The 8,582-nt window shown below is 39.3% G+C and overlaps 1 non-coding gene across 1 annotated transcript; it reads left to right on the forward strand.

The window, feature by feature from the left end:
- Window positions 1–6,179: 6,179 nt before the first annotated feature.
- On the forward strand, window positions 6,180–6,261 carry MIR1709 (microRNA 1709). Its single transcript, NR_035205.1, has one exon. It is a non-coding gene; the product is annotated as a microRNA 1709 (primary transcript).
- Window positions 6,262–8,582: the final 2,321 nt, after the last annotated feature.

The following is an 8,582-nucleotide window of genomic DNA, read 5'->3' on the forward strand; positions in this document are numbered from 1 at the left end:
AGTTTTTGCATTAGATAAAGGAAGGAGACCCTCTACTGTGTGGCAAAAGTATCCTGCTCTGAGTTGCTTCAGTAGTTTTTTTGAAGTGGTCTGCAGCTGAGCTGGCACTGTATGTATTTTTTGGTATGTCTGTTTCACATGTATTCTGTCAGTTAGCCCTGCAAGACTGTGCCAGTGACTAGTGCCTTGTGGTATTTACACCAGGTTAGAAGACACATCTGAAAATGGATAAAACTAGAAAATCTGAAAATAGAAAACTCAATCAAACTCACAGAAAGATGATTTTGCCTTATAAAATCTGATGGTAGCCTTGGATCTTGAAGAGCTTTTTGTTTTTACTGTTTTTTCCTGTCCCCTTTTCATTTCACTACAAGTCCGTTCTGTCAGTCACAACTGTCATGAATGGAAAGAATGTTTTTTGGTTTGAAGTTGAAATTCTTAGGTAACAGAAATTCTTCTCTTCTCTTCTCTTCTCTTCTCTTCTCTTCTCTTCTCTTCTCTTCTCTTCTCTTCTCTTCTCTTCTCTTCTCTTCTCTTCTCTTCTCTTCTCTTCTCTTCTCGTCTCGTCTCGTCTCGTCTCGTCTCGTCTCGTCTCGTCTCGTCTCGTCTCTTCTCTTCTCTTCTCGTCTCGTCTCTTCTCTTCGCTTCGCTTCGCTTCGCTACGCTTCGCTTCGCTTCGCTTCGCTTCTCGCTTCTCGCTTCTCTTCTCTTCTCTTCTCTTCTCTTCTCTTCTCTTCTCTTCTCTTCTCTTCTCTTCTCTTCTCTTCTCTTCTCTTCTCTTCTCTTCTCTTCTCTTTCTTCTCTTCTCTTCTCTTTCTTCTCTTCTCTTCTCTTCTCTTCTCTTCTCTTCTCTTCTCTTCTCTTCTCTTCTCTTCTCTTCTCTTCTCTTCTCTTCTCTTCTCTTCTCTTCTCTTCTCTTCTCTTCTCTTCTCTTCTCTTCTCTTCTCTTCTCCTCTCCTCTCCTCTCCTCTCCTCTCCTCTCCTCTCCTCTCCTCTCCTCTCCTCTCCTCTCCTCTCCTCTCCTCTCCTCTCCTCTCCTCTCCTCTCCTCTCCTCTCCTCTCCTCTCCTCTCCTCTCCTCTCCTCTCCTCTCCTCTCCTCTCCTCTCCTCTCCTCTCCTCTCCTCTCCTCTCCTCTCCTCTCCTCTCCTCTCCTCTCCTCTCCTCTCCTCTCCCCTCCCCTCCCCTCCCCTCCCCTCCCCTCCCCTCCCCTCCCCTCCCCTCCCCTCCCCTCCTCTCCCCTCCTCCCATTCCCTTCCCTTCCCTTCCCTTCCCTTCCCTTCCCTTCCCTTCCCTTCCCTTCCCTTCCCTTCCCTTCCCTTCCCTTCCCTTCCCTTCCCTTCCCTTCCCTTTTCTCATTTACTTGTGGATTTAGGAGGAGGATTCAGATCAAAGTTCAGGCACCAACAGTTATATAGCACAATGCTAGTCCAACTGGAGGCCATTTTAGAAAAGCCATTAAAGCAACTTGAGATATTGTAGTTCTGTGATGTGCTAGGGCTGCTCTCTCTCTAATTACTGTGCAATGACTGCTATTAACACCTTTAACCTCAGAGCCAGACATCTAAGCTCCCATTATAATCAAGCGAGATCTAATCATGTCAGCCAATGGAGTATATAGAGCTATTTACCTGATGACAAAATGTAAGCATTTGCTTTTAAAAAAGACAATTGGCTCTTCAGAATCCATGTCTGTACTGTCCAGATCTCCATTAGGTATCATCAGAACTTCTTGCATGCACCTAAATTTAGGTGTCTAAATCCTCAGTTAATTTGCATTCCCAATCCTCAAATTTGGTAGTCAGCAATGTGTTTTGCATTTATTTACACAATAAATGTTCTGCTGTATAATATTTGAAAAATCACTTTTTCCTGTAGAGTCCTCAGTTGTTGGTGTTTTTTTTCCAGAACATATGGAGGGTGTTTCCGTGGTAACATCAGAGAGTCCCAGGCTGAGACTGGGAGCTGCTGTACTCATCAGCATTTGTAGACATTACAGAAGAGCAACAGTTCCAGACAGCTGTCACCTTCATAAAACAACACTGTAAGTAGATCTACATGTAAGCAAATGCGAAACTGAAGATTACTAACAAACAATAAAAAGGGGGCAAATCTTGGATGTTCCTTTCACAATCGCTAATGTTACTGAGTCTTTGCTCTTGCATTCTTGTGACTTCTTAAAAAAAATCTTTTTAAAGATGGCAAGATGCATATCTATGGAAATTTCCCACTTAGTCTCTGCCCTTCCTCCAAAGCTCTCCTTCAAGATGTGAATAAATTATGTCTTTATTAGTCTTTATTATGTCTTTATTAGTATCTGGGTGTTTTTTTAATCCCTATTAGTATTAGTTTCTTATATTTCTGTTTTCTGTCTTTCAATTTTAAAGCATTCAATCTCTTCTTTTATGTTTTCCTTTTTAATCTGACTCTTAGTGATAGGTTCATTGGCTGCCTTTTTGCCTTTCTATCCACAGTGCTACTCATGGACTCGGATCTCTTTACTTCTTCCAGAAACAGAATTGTACCAGTTTGATCTCCTACAGCTATTTCCTGGCTTATAGAGTTACTGTCCCAGATCTGTGATGCATTTTTTTTTTTAAGCTAAGAATTTCCATTAAATCTTTAAAAACAATGTATACACTACCTGCATGAAAGCAAAACCATTTTCTTCTATGCTGTCACCTTGTGTTTTCAACTCTCTATTGTAGTAGTTCTTTTTTATTGGATTGCAATGTAATTCCTTCTCAGTGTTACTGTGAAATGTGGAAGTATAATTGCACTGCTGACATTTCTTTTTTTGTTATTTATTAAATAGTAATGTGAAATGTCAGTAATATGATGCAACATGTCTATTTCAGTTAAGGACACTTAAATACATTCCAACAAAAATAAAGAGAATAAATGCAACCCTGTAAAAATCTGAACAACAGTGTAATACATATTGTTGCTCAGATGCCTGGAAAAGTGCATTGTATTACACATCTGCAAAAACAACGCTGTCAAATAGAGTATTGGAGTTATGCTGATTCCTGAAATACTGGAACATTTTACTTGGTATTATTTAAATACTTGGTCACATTTACGCATTTATTTTACAAAGAGCTCAGTAAATCTGGTCAGACAAGACTGAATTACTGAGTACCTAGGAAATTATGACTTCCTGAATTTGGGATTTTGCTTAGGTGCACGTGAGTATTGCAAATAATGGTTGCAGTTCTCCATCTCTCTTTAGCAGGAGGAGTAGAAGCTGCTTTTACTCTGGCTATCAAGGTAAGCAGGTCTAGCCAGCTTGCCTGTGGTGTCTCCAAGATGGAAATAAATGAAACAAGAATTAGGAATTAAAGCAAACAAAGAGAAAAGCATAATTCAGTTAGAAAAAAATGTCAAACTTCATAATTGTACAGAAAATATTTCTGGTATGAAGGCACACACTAATTTTAAAGGGAAAATCTGTTTTTCTTATCTTTTGTTCATGCAAAGAACCTTCTCCATTTGCATATTCCCAATGAAATTTGAGCAGTGTTTATCAATAGCAAACAGAATTGTTTTTCGATTTGACAGCAGCATGTAGGGCTGGCAGAGAATAAAGAGAAAGTGGAAACTTTATTGACTAGTCCTAGTCTAGCAGTAGTATTCCGAGTGTGAGGGACTTAATTTTTATGCACACACCTGAGGGAAGTTTTGTACCTCATGATGTCATTGTGGCCACCTTATGCCCTTCAGAACTTTCATTAGAGACCCTGGCTATCTTGGCAATGTGCTTAACTCATCTAAGATTTTTCTCACAGAATATTTCATATCCAACCTTTTATGATCATGTCACAACCAGTGATTTCAGTAGATGACAGGAAATTTCAGTAGATGACAGGAAAAAATAAAGTTATCTCTTTTCACAAGGAGATGAGAAAAATAACCAATAGGCCATGTTCTATAAGATCTCTTTTGAAACTTCTATTAGCTAAAGTATTTACTACTCTGGAGAGCATTTAGAGTATGCTTGCTCTAAGTGTAGGAGGCCAAAATAAACTTGTTTCATTCTGCCGGAAAGTGTTACCTGGGAGTTAATATTTTAGACATCAAGCTAGTGTGAGGCCTCATTTTATCCAGGCTTCATTTGAGTCTGTCATTGTGTACAAATACAAGCAAAAGCAGAAAGAGGACAGCACAAATCTTTGGGTATCTCTTGAGAAAAACTAAATATAAAGCAAAAGTATACAAGAGACTGAAAAAGGAAGCGGTGAGATAGAGGGGATACAGAGACACTTTCCAACAAGACAGAGACAAGGACAGGTTGGAAAGGACCTCTGGTGGTAATCTAGTCCAATCCCCAGCCCAAGTAAGGCCAACTAGCATCACTTGCCCAGGGTAGTGTCCAGATAACATGTACTGGTCCCTGGAGTTACTCTTCCCCTGGTGCAGGTCTTCGCACTTCTCATTGAACTCACTGAGGCTCCTGTCAGCTTGAGGCCCCTCTGGAGGCAGCCTGACCTTTGGTGCATCAGCCATTCCTCCCAGCTTTGTGTTATCTGCCAACTTTCTGAGAGTACATTGTCCAAATCATTAATGAAGATGTTAAACAGGACTGGACCCAGCACTGATTTCTGGAGTATACTGCCTTCAGGAATCTCAGACCCCTGAAACCAATAGGAAAATATGGAGCAAAAGAGACTTATTTAGGCAGAAGATCAGATCTAAGTGCATTTTGACAAAACTAGATGTATGCAAATCCCTGGGACCCAATAGGATGTAGTTGTGATGAGTGCTGAAAGAACTAGCTGATGTCACTGCAAGACTGCTTTGAATTATCTTCAAAAGGTCATAGTGAACAGGGAAGATCCTTGGGGTCTGACAGAAAGGGAATGCCACTTAAGTCTTCAAGAAAGACAAGAAGAATGGCCCAGGGGACTACAGGCTGGTCAACCTCGACCCAATCCTGGAATAATCCTGGAAAATATTTCTAAACATTTGAAGTACAAGAAAGTGATTGGGACTGGTTAGCATGGAGACACAGAAATTGGACCCCTACTAGTACGGTAACTTTGTATAATTAATTGACTAGTTTGTTGGATGAGGGAAAAGCTGCATGTTTTTTTGTCAGGATCAAGTCTTCTAGTTGTTTCCTGTAACATCCTCAGTGACAACTGATTCTGTGATAGTTTTTGATCTTCTGTCGACGGAATTGATTTTGTATGTTTCTTGAAGGATATGTTCCCACTTAGTTTTTCTCGGGCTAGGAAATGATAGAACACTTTTCTTTCTTGTCCAATGAAAAGCAATGGGATTGCACCAGGTGTCCATGTACCAACACCTACCAAATTAATGAAAGAAAGTGTCCTGATCCAAAGTCAAATTACTCTCTTTACCATAAATTCTTATACGTGATGATGTAGGGTAGCCTGGATTCACAAGCTCTTTTGAAAAATTGTCCATTTGAGAAAATAATCAGTTTCAGATTTCAGAACCTAATTGTATGCACACATCTTTTGAAAGTCTCGGTCATGGATTAGGCTTTTAATTATGCTTAGATCTCCTTTCTCTTATAGTATTTTAAAACATATGGCTGAAGTTATTCTGCACCTTGCTAAATGTGTCGTCCAAGCAACTTTGACACTTAAAATGTTAATCAGATGGTCGTCTTCTATTTGACAAGTAGGAATATGACACTGTGAAACTGTTGGTTTCTTAGATGCTGCTAAGTATATGCCATTTATTGTGACTTGATGGGAATTTCGATTTGCAGTAACCATGCATTGTGTGAGAAAATATAAACAGATGGGTCACCTTGTGATAACAGGGAATAAAGTAAATGGGGGGTGGGGGGTTCTGCTTTTATAGATCTATAACTAAGACCAAGAACTGACTATTAGAGGGCATTTGCTGTCAGGCTGAAGCCTGGACAATTGTATTTCAGTTCCTGACTGCATAACGTACTGTGTAGAGCAGTGTGTTACTCTGTAAGCAGTGGAGCTACTGAAACTCACTTCTCATGGGTTTGTCTTACATCCATCCCCACCTGCTCTCTTTGAAGTATCCGAAGGTTCTCTGTGTATTCCCCGAATTCCCATAATGCCATCTAGTTTATCACATTATCTATTCTACTGTTAACCACATGTCATTCCTTTACTACCATGTTCTGTGTATGTTTTCTCATCTCAAAGCAAGGAACAACTGTGTCATGTAGCTAGGCTGGAATGATGAGTGCACTGACTGGCCATCTGGTGCTCATGGCAGGTTGGTCAGTTGTCTGTTATCTCTCAAAATGGGTAAACACTGAATTCTGCTCTTCTTTCCTTTATTATCAACCATCTGCTGGTTTTCACCAAACTTATTTGTTCTTGGTTGACATGTGCTGCATCCCCAAATTTAACCGTAGTTAAAACTAACCAGCAGATTTAGAGATTAGGAGTGCAGCCTCAGTGTGATAAGATTGATAAAATGCTAGGTTTACGTAGTCAGAGAACCCTCTAAAGATGGTTTCCATGAGAGGAGAAGCAAATAAAATAAACTGGTAATAAATTTGACATTCTGATAATTCATTTGTAGAAATGTCAACTCATACAAGGATGAGGCTGCTTAACAGCTTGTGGTCTGTTAGGAGATACTTTTCAGAGCAGATCCATATTTCATTATGGGATCTATGTCTTCGTATAACTATAACTAGAGGCAGTCTGCTAAAGACATATGTTGCCTCTTTTTATTTATTTAAAAAAACAAACAAGCAACAAAAACCAGAAATCAGCATACTTTGTGTGCTTAATTTTAAGCATTTTAATATAGCTTGAATACCAGCATTTTTCTCCCAGGTAATAGAAAATACTAAAACCTGAGGTCAATATCATGGAGGGCTAGAAACAGCAGATATGTAGCATACTGCTTTAATCTACTCCAGGCAGATCTGCTTCTCCTCCTATCTCTCCCTAACATGCCCACAAGGAATGAAGTCTCATCCTTACAGGTTAAAGCTGAGAAAAAGAAAAGCTCCTATCCTCAACATCTCCTCTCTTCCTTCTCATATAAATAAGGACATCTAGCGGCCTAAACACAAAGAAATTGCTTATCTACAAATTCCATTCTCTGCTGAGGTCTTGTGGATGAGATTACATGTACACCAAACATTCTCAATATCCATTCCTTTAGGGAAACAAACAGAATGGGATAACATTTTTTTTATTTTTTTATTTTTTCCAGAAGCAGAGTGGATTGGATTGGCTCACTTACAATGTAGCTTGAAGCCTTTCCCTGGCTCTCAAATTAGAACACTGAATTAAGCCTCTGTTCTTTGCTCATCACATTAAGTCCAAGTGTTTATCAAAACTGGACTGAACAATTTATTCTTAATTCACTTTTATTTTCCCCCTAGATCTTTCTACAAGATCCATTACTTCATTTTCTTTTTAATATTATTTCTAGTGAGACTCAACAGGAAAGAAATTCTTCTGAAATTAAAACCTCAGCAGCAAAATTCCTTCCCAGTGTAACTCTTCTGTTGACAATCGATTCATTTGATTCACATTTAAAAACTGTTCTGCTACTCAGTTATTCATTTTGTATCTATATATATGTATATTTAAAATGCCATGAAAACAAAAACAAACAGTCAGCAGAGCAATTGAATGAAGTAGTTTATATTTAAGTTATATATTAGGAGGAAGTTTTTCAATCAGAAGGTGGTGACACACTGGAACAGGCTGCCCAGAGAGGTTGTGGATGCCCCATCCCTGGATGCACATCCTGGCCAGGCTGGAAGTGGCTCTGGGCCGCCTGGTCTGGTGGTTGGCAACCCTACCCATGACAGGGGAGTTGAAACTAGGTGATCTTTGAGGTTCAGTACAGGTATCTGAAATGGTAAATGAAGGGAAGCTCAGAGGCTGTTCATGAAAGTCATGGTTGTTTCGTTTCAGTTGTGGTTCTGTAGTAGAGTAATCCAATACTGTCACTGCTAGTAAAATAATGCCACATGGTTTGAACTGAGTTGGCAAGGCTTTGTCAGAACCTTTCTTGATGTTCCTAGACCTTTGCTTTCATTTGATCACAACAGCATTTCTTCTGTTGAACGACTGGTACGTCGAACTTGTTTTACTGTTGTTGACCCATATATGGTACAACTATAATACTTAAAGGTAGTAGTAAGTTGCCATGCTGTGTAGAATAAAATATTTATGATTGTGGTAATAATGTTAATGTAGTATAAAGAAATTTTGTTCTATCAGATAGCAGACCTTGAAAAGTGGAGTTGCAAGATGTACTAGCAAGGATTGCAAGCATCAGGTGATAAGACACAAGGTACAGGCTGCAGATCCCATGATTGTATAGAGTTCACCATTGTCTACTGAAAAACATGCAGATCTAAATCTGGATAAAACTGGTCTTAGGATAATAAAAAACAAACATCTAACCTAGTTACAATGTACCATATACAGTAAAGTAACAAGGCATTGCAGACCAGTGAAAAACCAACGAACATACAGATGACTTAGCAATCACATAAAAATGACTTGAACTGTATCCTAGACACAGAAACCATCACCACTTTCTCAGCTGAATGACTCTCAGAGCCAGTGGCTTCTTGAACCCCTTCAACTCT

The sequence above is a fragment of the Gallus gallus genome, chromosome 1, assembly GCF_016699485.2.
Source record: "Gallus gallus isolate bGalGal1 chromosome 1, bGalGal1.mat.broiler.GRCg7b, whole genome shotgun sequence".
NCBI lineage: Eukaryota > Metazoa > Chordata > Aves > Galliformes > Phasianidae > Gallus > Gallus gallus.